General features: G+C 39.4%; 1 long non-coding RNA gene across 1 annotated transcript; it reads left to right on the plus strand.

Moving 5' to 3' along the window:
* Positions 1-8908: 8908 nt before the first annotated feature.
* On the plus strand, positions 8909-10860 carry LOC121743922. The gene is made up of 3 exons (XR_006038344.1): positions 8909-9176; positions 9688-9763; positions 10622-10860. It is a non-coding gene; the product is annotated as an uncharacterized LOC121743922 (long non-coding RNA).
* Positions 10861-16197: the final 5337 nt, after the last annotated feature.

The following is a 16197-nucleotide window of genomic DNA, read 5'->3' on the forward strand; positions in this document are numbered from 1 at the left end:
TTTCGGCGTTGCTGGATCCAACAACGACTTGAACGTGCTCTATTCTTCACCACTCTTCAATGATGTGATGAATGGTGTAGCACCGGCGATCGACTTCACCATTAATGGAAATACATACCACATGGGTTACTATCTCGCTGATGGTATCTACCCAATGTGGTCGACTTTCGTGAAGACGCTCAGCAACCCGCAAGACCCGAGACGGGTTCTTTTTGCGCAGCGTCAAGAGACCGCGCGGAAAGACGTCAAAAGAGCCTTTGGGGTCCTTCAAGCCCGATTCAACATTGTGAAGGCCCCGGCTCGGCTCTGGTGCGTGAATAATATCGCCACATCATGTACACGCGTATTATCTTACACAACATGATTATAGCCGACGAAGGACCGAGGTCGGCTAGCTTCTATGACGAGGATGAAGCTGGAAGCTCAACCGCGAGGTCTCCCCCACGTCGAGGTCGGCATACGACGGTGGGGGAGAGGCTCGAAACAAGGCACACAATGCGCGATACCCGAACCCACATTGAGCTACAAGAAGACTTAATCAAACACATGTGGGCGAATTCGGCAACGAGTAGTGTTTTTTTTAATTTTAAGAATTGAATTATGTAATTTTTAATTTTTAGGATTTTAATTATGTAATTTTTAATTTTTAGGATTTTAATTATGTCTTTTTTATTTTATTTAAAATTTTAATATTGTTTCGGTTATTTAATGAATTTTAATATTATGAAAATGTTTTTATTTAATTGAATTTTAAATTGAATTGTGCTCGTCCTTGCGGAAGAACACAACTGTGGGTGTTGTGCTCTTGTCGAAGAGCAGGCAGAAAAAGTGGGGTCGGACCCATAACCTTGCTCGCTGGCAAGAGCACGGTTGTGGGTGCTCTAATTTCTACTCCATGTTGTAATTTAAGGTTGCTAATTAAATACAGTATTCACATTTCATTGTAATTTTTACTCCAATTTGTCATTTAAGGTTGCTAATTAAATACAGTATTCACATTTAAGTATTACTCCCTCCATCTGCGAATAGGAGTCCCGTTTTCTATTCTAGTCCGTCCGCGAATAGGAATCCCGATTCACTTTTATCATAAATGGTAATAGGGTCCACATTCCACTAACTCATTCCACTCACATTTAATTTGAAACTAATATGTATAAGTGACTCATACTCCATTAACTTTTTTCTACCCACTTTTCTTAACATTTCTTAAAACTCATACCGCTAAGAAAAGAGACTCATAATGACGGACGAAAGGAGTACATATTAGTATAGGGTTATAGAGTAATAAAATGACAATCGATCACCAATGAGGATGTTTAGATTTAAGAGAAGATTCAACTTTAGCCAGTCACGTGGCAGGCTTGTTTACCTATATATTGTTGATTGCTTGATAATATCTGATTTCGTATCGCAGATTGCTTGGAACTATATGCGAGTTGCTTGTTTATGTATTACAGATTGTTTGCTTATGTATCACGTATTGTTTGCCTAAATTGTCATTTTAATTATGTTGTCATCATAGTACTGATTTCGTATCGACGATTGCTTCGAACCATATACCAAGTTGATTTCCTATGTATCGCAGATTGCTTGTCTACGTTGTCATTTTAACTAGGGGTGGCAAATCGTGCGTGTCGGGTCGTTATTGTGTCGACACGATAACGACACGAACACGATAACAACAAACACGAACACGACCTGTTAAGAAAACCTCAAACACGAACACGACCCGCTACCCTCATACACGAACACGACACGAACCCATTAACGACACAAACCACTTCGGGTCAACACGACACGATAACAACACATATTGGAAAGTGATTAAATATTTAAATGATTTAAATGAGATATGACCATATGAGACTATGAGAGTCAATTTCATAAATATTGAAAAATGAAAATAATAAGAATTAATAATATTAAAATATTATTTCTTAACGGATAACACGAACCCGACACGAACACGACACGAACACGTATTGTTAACGGATAACACGAACACGACACGAACACGTATTGTTAACGGATAACACGAACCCGACACGAACACGACACGAAATTTTCGTGTCCTTAAAGGGTCGACCCGATAAGGACACGAACCCAATAAGCTCTGACCCAAACCCATTAATTTCAGGCCGATTCGTGTCGTGTTATCATGTCGTGTCAAAAATTGACAGTCCTAATTTTAACTATGATGTAACCATAGTGCTCTCCTATTAGTACATCTCTAATTATTTATATAAGTTCAAATCCATTTTTGGGTATATCACACCAAAAAATAATTTTACATTAACCCTTTATACCAATCTCAAATTTTACACCAGTTTTTAGTACGACTCACAAATTTTTTGCACTAACGCATATTTGATATTATGCCATAAAAAACGCAAATGGATTTCAGTTTGCAGTAAAATTAGAGAAGTTTTATATTCCCTCCGACCCATTCTAGGTGGAGCATTTCTAATTCGGCATGAGATTTTATGTAGTATTGTTTTGTGAGTAAAGTAGAGAAAATAAAGTATGAGAGAGGAAAAAAGTAGAGAGAGTGATGTTTCTATATTTATAAATGTGTCATTTAGAGTGGAACATTCCATAGAGGAAAATGTGTCACTTAGGGTGGGACGGATGGATTACACAAAAAAAATGAAATTTGGTGTATGGTTGGTGATGGTCTTATAACTCATTTTTTTGTTGAAATTAAAAGAGATGAATATTATTTTAAACTTAAAGAAAAAATAGTTATTAATTAGTGGCAGACCAAGATTTTTATTTGTGGGTGCCAATGGGGAGATATCGGCATTGCGTTGGAGCGGGCGACGTCGAGTCCAGCAGTACACGGGGGTCTGCCAAATCCCAGTTTCCCACACTCCGCCGAAAAACGAACATGATCACCTCTGCCAAGTCTGTTGGGATCTTCATAACATCAATGTCGTTGTTTCGTTTTGTGTAAAGCCCAAGAAATACGGAACTCAAATGCAAGTTTACAACTAAGACCAAACCCAATTTAAGTTCAAAAGGTCTCTTTTTGCAACAACATAGCAACATACACTTAGAGCATCTCTAGTGGGCGGATATCCCACTCGGACATCCACTAGGACTTCCCATCCCACTGCCACGTCACTAGGACATCCTCTTCACAATCCGCCCTTCCCATCGCCCTTCCCACTAGGACTTCCTGCAATTAAAAAAATCACAAATTCACAAATATACGTAACGGAATTATAATTTTGACACGGAATACGGGAAAATTGCAAATGCTTCATTAAAAAAAATTACATAAAAAAAAAAGAAAAAAAATTACATAATAAAAAAGAAAAAATTACATAATAAAATTTTTGACTCGGCTCACTCCTCGTCGTCCGTGCCGCCCTCGCCGTCGCCCTGCCGCCCCCGTCGTCCCCGCCGCTAATCTCGGCGCCATCATCTCCAATGGGAGGCATGCCCAAATCGCGCCGACATCCATCGATGACATCCTTCAACATCCTTTTGTACACAGGATCTGTCGTGCTATGCCACCTATGCATGGTCCGGATCTACGAGCGGGCGAGACTGTCGTACTCTTCTGGGGGAGCAGGGGCCTCCGATTGAACCTCGAACGACCTGCTGTTGCTTCCCCTAGCCTTCCGCTGCGCAGCCTTTTGCCCAATCGGGCGATGACGCCGGCGGGAGTCTGATTGAGGTAACGGGGACACTTCCTCGGCTTCTGGGAGCTCGTGCGAACCAGCACTGCTGCTGTATTCACCGGAAGCGTTGATCTTCGTCCGCTTCTGCCAGCCCGATTCGACACCCCCACAAAACTTTTGGGAATCCTTCACCACGAGATAGGACTCCCGCAGGTCAGAATCTTTGAACTTCAAAGATCTGTCGGGGTACTGCGCCAGGGCACTGTTCTTCACATCCTCCTCGGACATACCGCTGGTTGCCTGGCGGAGATTGTTTTGGTAGAGGCCGGCAAATCGACTAAGCTTAGGCCTCAACCGCTCCCACTGTTTCCGGCATTGTTCGGGAACGCGACTCTTCGCCCCAGCCGGTTTGTGTGTGAGGTAGGCTTCAGCGACGCGATGCCACAGTCTGTCAATATGCTGGTTAGCACCCACCTAGGGATCCTCGACTATTGAAACCCAAGCCTTCGAAAGCGCGACGTTTTCCCACACGCTCCAGACCGTCCGCTTTCTCGTCTCCTCATCTTCCTCCTCCTCAGCCACCGTTCGCGAGGAAGAGCCCGTGGCTTTCCCCTTGCCCTTGCCCCTGCCACTGCCACGGCCCTTGCCCCTTACCGCTGTCCCCACATCATCGGGAGTCTCCCTGATTGGAGATAGCCCCAACTCCTCAAAAGATAAAGTTTCCACGCCGGTGAACTGAGTCTTCGGAACAAAACTGGAGGGGGTATCAGTAGACAGCATATCGATAACCGGGCGATAGACATCGTCCGCTAGTGGTTCAGGGCCCCTGCCACCCCCTCCACCAGGCATGGTCTGCATCATCCCAGGCATCATCCCACCCATCCCCATCATATTTGGGGTCATGCCCCCATCCCCATCCCCATCCCCATCCCCATCCCCATCATATTTGGGGTCATGCCCCCCATCACCGCTGCCCTGGGCATCATACCACCCATCCCACCCATCCAATTGTACATACCGAAGTAAGGGGACATCATACCACCCATCCCACCCATACCACCCATCCTACCCATTCCACCCATCCCCGACATTGCCGGAACCATTGTCGCATTTTCGCTAGGTTTCCCTCCAGTTCGGTGGGAAACGTCGGAGTCAGCGACTCGCTCGTGCCGGGGGAGGTTTTGTCGTTCTCCGTTAAGTAGAAATGAAATTTGTAGTAAAAGAAGAGAGAAACTTGTTAACATAAGTGGTGTGAATGAAATGACGGGCAACGAGCCGTATATATAGAGTTTTTAAAAATAAAAAATAAAAAATTTAATACCGGACGTCCGACCCACACCACAATGGCGGACGTCCGCCCGCCCGTCGCCCGCACGTCCGAGGACATCCGACGTCCTTACGGGACGTCCGTATCCTACCTTCCACGCCACAATGGCGGACGTCCCGGTCGCCCATCGCGGATGTCCGACCGGACGTCCGCCATTGGAGATGCTCTTAGCTTCACACATTTTTAGTCTCTGTGTCTCTATTGTCGACTAATCAATACTCCATCCATGCCGTCGAAAATGACTCATTTTTATTTTGGTTTGTTTCAATCAAGATAACTCATTGTTAATGGAAATATTTTGTTCTTTACTTTATTTTCTCCACTTACCACACAAAATAAAGTTGCATAAAATCTCGTATCGTCCAAGGAAAGGGTCATCTTTTTTAGGACTAATAGAAGTGATCGGTAGGTATGATGGTTGTAGATCTGAAATTAAGAACCCAAATTTTAAGAGGTATACACTCCATCGAACTATTCTTTGCAATTGAATTGAAAACTGAAGTCGAATCTGATTAGATTAAAATTGGACTGTATTAAAATTTGAAGCGAAATTTATTGTGGCTCAAAATTGGAATTGAATTTCACATGAGCTATTGGATTTAGAAATTGGTATTGAATTGAGATATACTCCCTCCATTCGCAAATAGGAATCCCATTTATTTTTGGCAAGATTTTAAATGTCCCATATTGACCGGCACGGATTTTAAGAAATTGTTTAATTGTATATAGTAAAGTGGGTAGAAAAGTTAGTGGAATGTGGGGTCAACTTTTATATATTAATTTTATAATAAAATGTGAGTGGAATGAGTTAGTGGAATGTAAGACCCACTTACTAAATATAGTAAAAGTGAAACGAGACATTTATTGGCGGACGGACGAAAAAGGAAAAATGAGACATTTATTGGCGGACGGACGAAAAAGGAAAAATGAAACATTTAATGGTGGACGGAGGAAGTATTTGTTTTAAATCATATGTGAGTGGAATGAGTCGGTGGAGTGTGGAGCCTTTTTACCGTTTATGGTAATTATGAACTAGAACTCCTATTCGTTGGCGGACCAAAATGAATAAACGGGACTCCTATTCGCGGAAAGAGAGAGTTCTTTCATAATTTACTATTGAATTTAGAATTTGCTTAAGTATCGAAAATTGAATTTGTTTGGGGTTTTAATTTAGACTATTTTCTCCGTCCAATAATAGGAGTCTCATTTCTTTCCAACACAGGTTTTAAAATTATGTTAAGAAAAGTGGGTGGAAAGAATTGTTACTGGAATTTGAGTCACACTTGTATATATTAGTTTTAAATGATATTTGAGTAGAATGAATTAGTGGAATGTGGGGCTTTTTTTTACCATTTATGGTAATTATGAACCGAGACTCCTGTTTGCGAACGGACCAAAATGAAAAAACAGGTTTCCTATTTGCGGATAGCATGGGTATTTACTAATTTTGTTTGCTTCTGTATTTTGTTTTGATGTGTTTTTGTATTTTGTTTACTTTGTATGTACTCATTAATTTTTTGTTTCACCGTGACGTTACGGTTGATATACTGCAAAGCAAATTTTGGGCAGTTCGCACGAATTAATACACTCTACAATCCATATTTAAGCCAAAGCGAAAATAAGTAATTTTATTATAATATGTTTACCTCTTCATATATAAGATATTTCTCTAACATTTAAATGTATAAGAAACACAAGTCTAAGAGCATCCACTACGCGTCCCGCGCGCGGCTCGCGTTCCGTACCGGAGGGACGGTTCCGCCACGGGACGCGTTGCAACGTTCGTCCCATCCCCAGCCAGTCCCGTAGCCCGTATCCACGAGACAAGGGACGCGCCGGCCCGTCACGCGCCCGGGCGACGTGGTGCGCCCCCGATGCATGCTTGACGCCCACTCGCTGGCCCGCGAGTGGGCGTCGTCACGGATGACGCAATAATTCATTTTTTTTAAAAAAAAATTCAAATTTTAATAAAAAAAATTTATTTTTCAAACGGTAATGTTACCGTTAATTTTTTATTTTCTTTTTTTAAATTTTTTTATTTATTTACTCTATAAATAATCATATTTCATACTCATTTCACACACAAACACACATCTATTCCTCTCAAATCCTCTCTATCACTCCAATTTCCATCTTAAATCAACTCAAACAAATGGATCCTTTTGAGCAAATGCGTCAATTAATGGAACTTTCACTTGAATAAGATCGACGACGAGAGGCGGAGGAAGCCGCGCCACCCCCACGACGCTCCCGGAAGTACATCAATTGGAACCGGGAGGAAGCCGCCGCACGGTTAGTACGCGACTACTTCTGCGATAACCCGATTTGGGGAGATACCTACTTCCGTCGCCGTTTCCGCATGAGTAAACCGCTATTTCTCCACACAGCGAATACTTTGGCGGCCCGGGAAGAGTTCTTCCGAGAAGGGTTCGACGCGGTCGGCCGTCCCAGCCACACGACGCTGCAGAAATGTACTGCAGCCATCCGTCAGCTTGCGACTGGACAAACGGCTGACATATTCGACGAATACCTCCACATCGGAGACACCACTGGGCGCATGTGCTTGCTCAACTTCTGCAGAGGCGTCCGGGCAGCCTTCAGTGACGAATTTCTCCGGAGGCCAAGCACGGACGATTGTCAGTTCCTCCTCAACCTGCACGAACAAGTGCACGGATTCCCCGGGATGCTTGGCAGTGTCGATTGGATGCACTGGCAATGGAAGAATTGCCCGGTGGCTTGGAGGGGGTCCTACACGAGCGGCCACAAAGGCACCCACCCAACCGTTGTACTCGAGGCCGTTGCCAACTACCGGCTTTGGATCTGGCACGCGTACTTCGGGGTCCCTGGCTAGAATAACGACGAAAACGTGCTCCACCAGTCTGATCTCTTTACCGAAGTTTTGGATGGTAAAGCGCCGGCCATCAACTTCGTCGCCAACAACCGGCTGTATAAAATGGGGTACTATCTCGCCGACGGCATCTACCCGAAGTGGCCGACCTTCGTGAAGACGTGCAGCAGGCCTGCGAACCCAAAGCAGACTCTTTTTGCGCAGAAGCAGGAGGCTGCGCGCAAGGATGTGGAGAGGGCGTTCGGGGTTCTCCAAGCGCGCTTCAACATCATCAAAGCTCCGGCTCGTTCGTGGTTCATGGAGAGTATGGTCGACATCATGTATACGTGCATAATCTTCCACAACATGATTGTCCGAGACGAAGGACCCGATGCGGGAAATTGGTTCGACCCCGAATCCCCCGGAAGCTCAACCGCAAGTAGTCCGCCGCGAAGTGGAGCGCATCCGTCTATACAAGAACGGTTGGCTATTCGGGCAAGGACACGCTACTCTAGCGCCCACACCCAACTTCAAGAGGATCTAATTGAGCACATTTGGGAAAACTTTGGCGGAGAAGATTAAATTATGTCATTTTTATTTTTTTAGAATTTTAATTATGTCTTTTTTTCTTTTTTTTTTTAAGTTTAAGTTGTAATGTTGTTTTAATTTTAATGAATTGTGTTTGTTTAAATTTAATTGGGTTGTAAAAAAAAATAAAAAATGAAATTGAATTAATAGTAATTAAGGGACGGTTAAGGGACGGAGCGTTTCAGGTTCCGTCCCTTAGTTAAGGGATGGAGGAAAAAAGGACAGTGGGGCCCTCAAATAGTGGTAAAATAGTAGTTAAGGGACGGTATAGAAACAGCGTAGTGGATGGTCTAAATCTTTTGCTTAGTAGACTGATTGCGGGCAACGCTCACATTAGGTAACACGGTCAGCTCAATGCAATGCTTTATAGAAGAGAAATAAAATTTCAGAACCTAGATAGGTTTTGACCACCTATCGCGAATGCCCGCATTTTGCCCAAATCCCCTATACACACACTTGCTATTGAACTTTGAAAAATATTATATTAAATGTTATGAAATTGCATGATTGATTGAAAACAGTGGTGCATATCAAAAGTCCTATTTTCTAACTTCTCCATTTAGCACCAGACATAGCCACTAGATTTGCCACCGAAAATACGCCGCGTTTCAACGAAAGCAAAGAAGCTTTTCGCAAAGCAAAAGAAAAGAATCGTATCCTCCACCCCCAATTTCTCACTTTATATGCCACCAAAATCAATCAATTCATTCATATTCAACTATATACACATACCACAAAATTATATTTTTGAGCTCGTTCCTCCCACTTTTCAAATTGTTAACAGATTGAGGAACAATCAAAGGCTAATGTAAGTGCTTCGAATTAATCTATATTCCAATTTTCTTCTTTAATTATGGTTACAGTTGGTATGTGTAGAGTAAACGTAACACTTTAATTGGTTTTCAAAATTAGAAAGGTGATATTTTTAGTCCAAAAATATTACGATGGCAAAATAGTTTTAAATTTTTCCAAAATTGGCTACTTTATTTATTTATATATATTGCTATCATGTTGTCGTTTGTAGTTTAGAAATTAATTGGTTTCCTCTTGATTTCTTTACTCAAAAACTTGCTCAATTGCTATGATATTATATTGAGATTTGCTTCAGAGTTTGTGTAATAGTCGTGAAAATGATGGGGGAATTGTAACTCGTAGTCGGAAATTCTTGAATTTCTATGTTTCCGATTGAATTAAATGGAGTTAAAAGAATTAAATATGCAATTTTTTAAATCTTTTGAATTAAATTCTTCAAAAAGTAATTAAAACTGTATATGTGTATTTAATTTTCTGTTACTAAATTGTGATTGATTAAATTTTAGGTGGTGGAGTTGAAGGTAGGATTGCACTGTGAGGAATGTATCAAGAAGATCTTGAAAGCCATCAAGAAAATTGAAGGTCCTCCATCTATTTATACACACTAACAAATTTTTTATGGTACTGAAATAATATTGGTGGTAACAGGAAATTTGACATAAAATTTTATACGGACTCTACAAACTTAGTTAAATATATATACGTAGGGGCGTTAATAATGATAAACACTTTTTAAAGTGATACTGTGACATCACGTAGCCTGTAATATTATAAACGCTAGACTGCAATATTCAATACGCTAGACTGCAATCCAATTTTTGCCCGACTGCAATATCCAATACGCTAGGCTGATTGCAGTCTAGCGTATTGGATATTGCAGTCCGAGAAAATTTGCCCTTGAGCGATTTTTATGATTGCCACATGGCAGCTGATTATTCGTCCACGTGTACAAATGATTGGCAATGAATTGTGGTATGGTGTCACTTTAAGATGTGTTGTCATTTTAACACAAACCTATATACGCATTTATATACAATATATTTTTTGCCGCATAAAAATATAGTAAGATATTTATATTTAAAAAAAAATTGAAGCTCCCACATTCATGGCTAATTTATGAAACACTTTTATCTTTGTGACAAGCATAAAAGTTACTCCCTCCATGGTCTTATATCACTTGATACATTTTTTTTGCATAGAATTTTAAGAATTTATGTTTAAATGTTACTTTGAGAGAACATAAAGTATAATGGAGAATAAAATATGAGAAAAAAAGTAAAGTGGAAAGAAATAGAAAGTTTTTTGGCAAAAAGATTTACTCAATTCTTAAAAAATTAATTCATTGTTCGAATGTTATGTTAAAGTAGCAGGAATTTATTATTTAATTTTGTGTTTTAAATAACTCAAAATTTGATAACGATTGTTTGTTTGTGATTGCAGATATAGAATCATACGATGTAGATACGCAATATAATAAGGTGAGTGTGACAGGGAATGTGACAACGGAGAAGGTCATTAGGGTTCTTCAAAAAATAGGAAAGCATGCCACTACTTGGGATGAATCACTCTATGCTAATTACTGAGTCTAATAATCTGCATATATAGATTACTCTTCATCCCACTAAATTCGTATATTATTTTTTTTAACAATATATTATAATATCTTTCATTTTTCTTAATTTGAATTGTCTATACTTATTAATCTTATTTAATGCTGGTAAAAATAAGAACATAAAATAATTACATATAAAACTGATTAATTAAATATATACATAGATTATTGAGAAAGATTAATGGGAGAAAAACTGGAAGGTGAAATGGATGTTTAATTTTGTTAAAGTTTCCATTCAACGATGACTCTTTTGAACAGTCACAAAGTGAAAAAGTGAGTTACTCTAAGATATACGATTTGTCGATCATATTCTATCACAGAATTAAAAATGGATATGCGACAATTGTGGATTGAATTTAATCTTCCCTCTCATGAAGAGATTTGATTTGAACAAAAGAGGGAGAATACAACTAATCGTAAACTACGCAAGCAAGAGAACCTTGTGAGTCGATCGAACTATCCATGACTTATGCTTGACTTAATCAACTTGCAACTTGGTCGAGCAGTTGCCAATTACTCGAGCAATGTACAACTAATCTAATTAAGAAAGAAGTAAATGGGTGATTTTTTGAAATATTTAGAAGTGGATAATAATTGAAGCAGCATCAAGATTGTGTCAAGAATTAATTGAAAATTGTCATTTTTACCATTGAAATTTGGTTTCCCCCCAAATTGAATCTGTCTCCCCCAAATCAATTCATGAGGGCATTTACGTCAAACATGGAAAGAGTAATATATACTTTCTACTTCTAATAATAGATGTCATACTTTCTTTTTTATTTTGTTCCATAAAAGATGTCATATTACTTTTTTTTGAAAAAAATCATCTCTGACATTAATATAAATATAATATTTTCTCTTTCCACTTAACACATAAAATAACATATCTTAAAATCACGTGTCATTTTTCAAGTATGACATCTACTATATGACGGATGAAATATTTAAATTTAAATGGACATAAAATGTGAAATTCTCAAAACAGGGCCCAATTCTTGGACGCTGAACGCGGGTGAAACTTTTCAATTAAGTGGGCCAGTATAGCTCAATTCTCACCCAGCCTAATTTCTAATAAACCCATGAAAACGGACACTACATGTTTTTGTGCTTTTAGATTAACTCTGAAAACTTTAAGAAAACTAAACATGCATATTTTAGACTAACACTAAGCAATTTGTGATGAACATGAAAATAACTAAGAACGTGTAATGAAGTAAAGCGGCGACAAACGGAGCCACATGGGAACAAAGGGAACCACTATACCCCAAAACGTATGCTCAAATATATTTAGGTATGCACATTGATAATTCACATATTTTAGCTTTTTAAAAGTATTCTAATGTATTTTAGTTTTATATTGTTTCGTCAAAATATATAGGAGTAATAATTTTTTATCTTTCCAATTCTCTCCTAATGCACATATTTATGATGTTTTTATTAACAAAAATAATTTAATTAATCATGATTGAGAAAACAAATTAAAGAATATAAAAAGAATCGATTCGATTTTGAAGATTCGAATCGCTATAATTATTTATTGTACCCCAAACGAAAAATCCTGAATCCGCCACTGACAAGATCTACAATGAAAACTCAAAAGACACTTGTAACAACAACTTAAGAAAAGTAAATGCGAAAATTGGAAGCAGAACATAAAACAAAATAGACCTGAGTATGAAAATATATATTAACGATGGAAATGTTGCGTCGAATCAAAAAGAGTACATAATTTGAAATAGAGAGAGTATATGATTTGAAATAGAGAGAGCATACAAGAAAAGTCGAGAGAGACAAGAGAATAAAAAATTAATAAAATAAAAAATGGCTTTTGGCTAAAAGCATAGATAGTAACTAGACATGCCCACCGGTTCCGGTTCCGGCGGTTAACCGCCAAACCGGAACCGCCGGTTCCGGTTCCGAACCGGAACCGTGGCCTTTTTCCCGAACCGGAACCGTCGGAATTCGGGTCGCGGTCCGGTTCCGGTTCCGGTTCAAGATATTTCGAACCGGAACCGTCACCGAACCGGCGGTTCCGGACGGTTCGGAACAGGCGGTTAACCGGCCGAACCGCCGGTTCAGGCGCGTTTTTCAAGGCATGTGGATGGGGCAGACCGGCGGCAGCTTTTCAGCTGAAAAACCGGCCGGTTCAGGCGGTTTTTGGGTCGTGAACCGCCGGTTAACCGTGAAAACGAGGCGACATGACGCAGCTTTTGCAGACGGTTTCGTTGACCGAACCGGCGGTTTCGTCCTGGAAACCGGCGGTTTCGTCCCGGAAACCGGCGGTTCCGGCGGTTTTCCGCCAAAAACCGCCGGTTTTGTCGATTTTTCAAATTATTATTTTTTTTCAAATTTCAAATTCGAATTCTTCCATTTTCCCCCACATTGCTTCATTGGAAGATCAAATTGCCCCTATTAGAAATGCAGCAATGTGTATATGGCGTGCTGATATGTGTTTGCTTAGAAAATGGGCAACATTTTGCAAGAAAAAATGGTTGATCATAAGGTAAGAGAACTACGTGGGCTTTGATTCCTCAATAAAATTGTGGATACGTAGGCAACTCAACTTAAATTTGAAAAGTTTAACTTTGAAAGTTTAAGTTGATCCCAAGCCCTTTTCAATTTTTCCTTTTTCCCCCCATTTCATGTTTTTTTTATTTACCTTCCGAGTCCCACGAGGCGACGACACTTGTAAATTATATTATATTGTTGTATGTTGTTGTATTGTATACTTATGTATTGTAAATTGTAATGTATCGTTGACTCGTTGTCCGTTACAACTCAAAATCAATAAAATTTATTTCATTTTCTCCATATTCGTCTTATTTGTGCTTGAATTATGCATTGTCTTGTTCCGATTTATTGTATAAAGCCAAATTTCAAATTTTAAAAAAAAAATAATAATAATAATTGAACCGGCGAAACCGCCGGTTCGAAAACCGGAACCGCCAAAACCGCCGGAAAACCGGCGGTTCCGAACCGGAACCGGAACCGTGAAATAGCCTCACGGTTCGGTTCCGGTTCCGCCAACCGCCGAACCGGAACCGGAACCGCCGGTTCGTGAACCGTGGGCATGTCTATAGATAACGTATATAATTTGAAATGCAAATATTAGATGTATATAAAAAAAGAAAAGATAGACGTGAAAGAAAAAGAGACAGATAGTTTAACAAAGTTTATTAAAATATCGACTTCTGCAGCTTGAATTTTAAAATTCCAAGTAAATCAAAAACCAAATTTAACAATGTTATTTAAAAATGCTTATCTTCCATAATAAACACAACACCCTATCTATCCAACGAATCAAAGTTAGTAGTATTTGGAAAATCAAATTTAACCCAAAAGAGTAAGAAACACAAAAGTGGGAGAGGGAAGATTGAAAGCAGATGTTTGCTTGAAACATTATTACAAACTATACAGGAAATTCGGAATCGAGTCTAGCGCGGCTGCTTGTTGACAGCCTTGTCACAGTACCTTGGCACCTCCATCCACTTCAACCACCAGATCCCAGCTGCTCTCGCAATCCAGAACTAACTCAAACAGTGTTGGGCTTATGTGGCTGGATCAACCATTTGCGCGGCCCAAATGAATAAAAGACTCAGGCGCAAGTTCGGAGGCCCAATGAGATTAAAAGGCAGAAGCCGTTGGTTTTGGTTAAATTGAATAGCTGAGTTTCAGTTGTAGTTTCAACCAATTTCTATTTTCATTTTCTTCCTCACCATCTTGTGTGATTCAAGAGAGCGTATAGAGAGAAGTGAGTGTACACTGTAATCTTGGCTAGCTAGTTGAGTGATTCACAACCGAGTTGTTTTCTCCGGTTGAGTAGCGAGCTAGAGTGTGTGTTGTAATCGGTTTCTGCTGTGTTGTGCCGCAATAAAATTGTTTCACCTTCGTCCGTGGATGTAGATCATATTGAGGATCGAACCACGTAAATACCGCGTCGATCTTTGTATTTGTTTTATCAAAAAGACTCGCAATTGGGGCAATAAGTCATTCAGGAATAGAATTTTATACAGCATCGCCGATGAGGGTATCGTTGGTGTTGTTGTGTTCGTGGAGAAACGGTGATGGATCGAATTGGGGATCCGAACCAGGGAGAGGACTGAACGAGATTCCACCACTCATCGGAGAAGTCTTCCACCGCTCGGTATGCCGACGGGACGAATATCGGCGCTCTCGGATTCAGCACTCAAGTCGCCATTTTTGGATTGATTTTTTAGTCGATAAAGATCCGTGTTTATCGGATGTCGCAGTGCAAATGCGAGTTTATATAAAAACTGCTGTAAATTTGGATATGGACGCGCGGCTTTATTAATTTAAAATTTTATGTGTGATTGGTAAAAAACAATTCTTCAAATTATTAATTTCAGGGATGAGTTCTATAGTGGTCGATTTTGATTCCGTCCTATCCAAAATACTATCTCCATGAGTCAGATTTACTTTTTAATGCTCGTTTCATATAAATGTTTTAAGAAATAAAATTGATAAAAATTAAAATGAATAAAGTAAAGCAAGAAATAAAATATAATAAAAGAGATAAAAATTAAAAATAAAATTTTTAGTCAAAATAGAAATGTCTCAATAACTTTGGGATAAACTAAAAAAAAGAATATAACTCAACTACTCTGGAATATGGGAGTATCATTTGTAATAAGCCAGGATCTATTGTTAGTGGCAAATTTACACAACCGTCAAAGTTTATGATATTATTTGGCAAATTTGATGTCGAAAGTTGTGTGATATTACTTGCCAATAATCTTAATTTAAAGCACTATATATTTTAATATAATCATTTACTTGGTACGTCAAACTATTGGAATATCGATTAGCCTAGCTTAAAAAGCAAGGTGACGCAGGTTAGTTACTTGGTGAGATGGTCTAAAACAAATTAAGTGTCACGACCGCCCTTTAGGGTTAATAAATGTGGGCGATCGTGATTAAGAGAATTTAATAAAAAGACAAAAAGAATTAGGGCTTCAAAGACGAATTTGACCAATAATTAATATTCAAAGGAAACGACCAAGTATTTGACATAAGCCGGTAAAATCCCAAGTATTCAGCATCCAAATAATTTAAGTTGCAAGCCCAATAAAAGATAAGTGTAAGAAATGTCACAGCGGAAACGACCAAGAGAAAGAGTGACGTCATGTGTGAAGACACAACGACACCCATAATTCAAAGACAACAGTTCGATCACCAGTTAAATTGCTCAACACCACCATACCCTCGTCGCCGCTCAACCTGCACATAAGGAAAACACATGCAGGGCTGAGTACTATAAAAATACTCAATGGGCTCATGCCGAAAACATTTTGATGAAAGTTATGTCATCCATACCATAGTGAACTCGAGTTTTACATTTAGAAAAGAAATATCACCGAGTATCACAAAAACAGTTTCATAGCCT

This window comes from Salvia splendens, chromosome 8 (genome assembly GCF_004379255.2).
Source record: "Salvia splendens isolate huo1 chromosome 8, SspV2, whole genome shotgun sequence".
Classification (NCBI taxonomy): domain Eukaryota; kingdom Viridiplantae; phylum Streptophyta; class Magnoliopsida; order Lamiales; family Lamiaceae; genus Salvia; species Salvia splendens.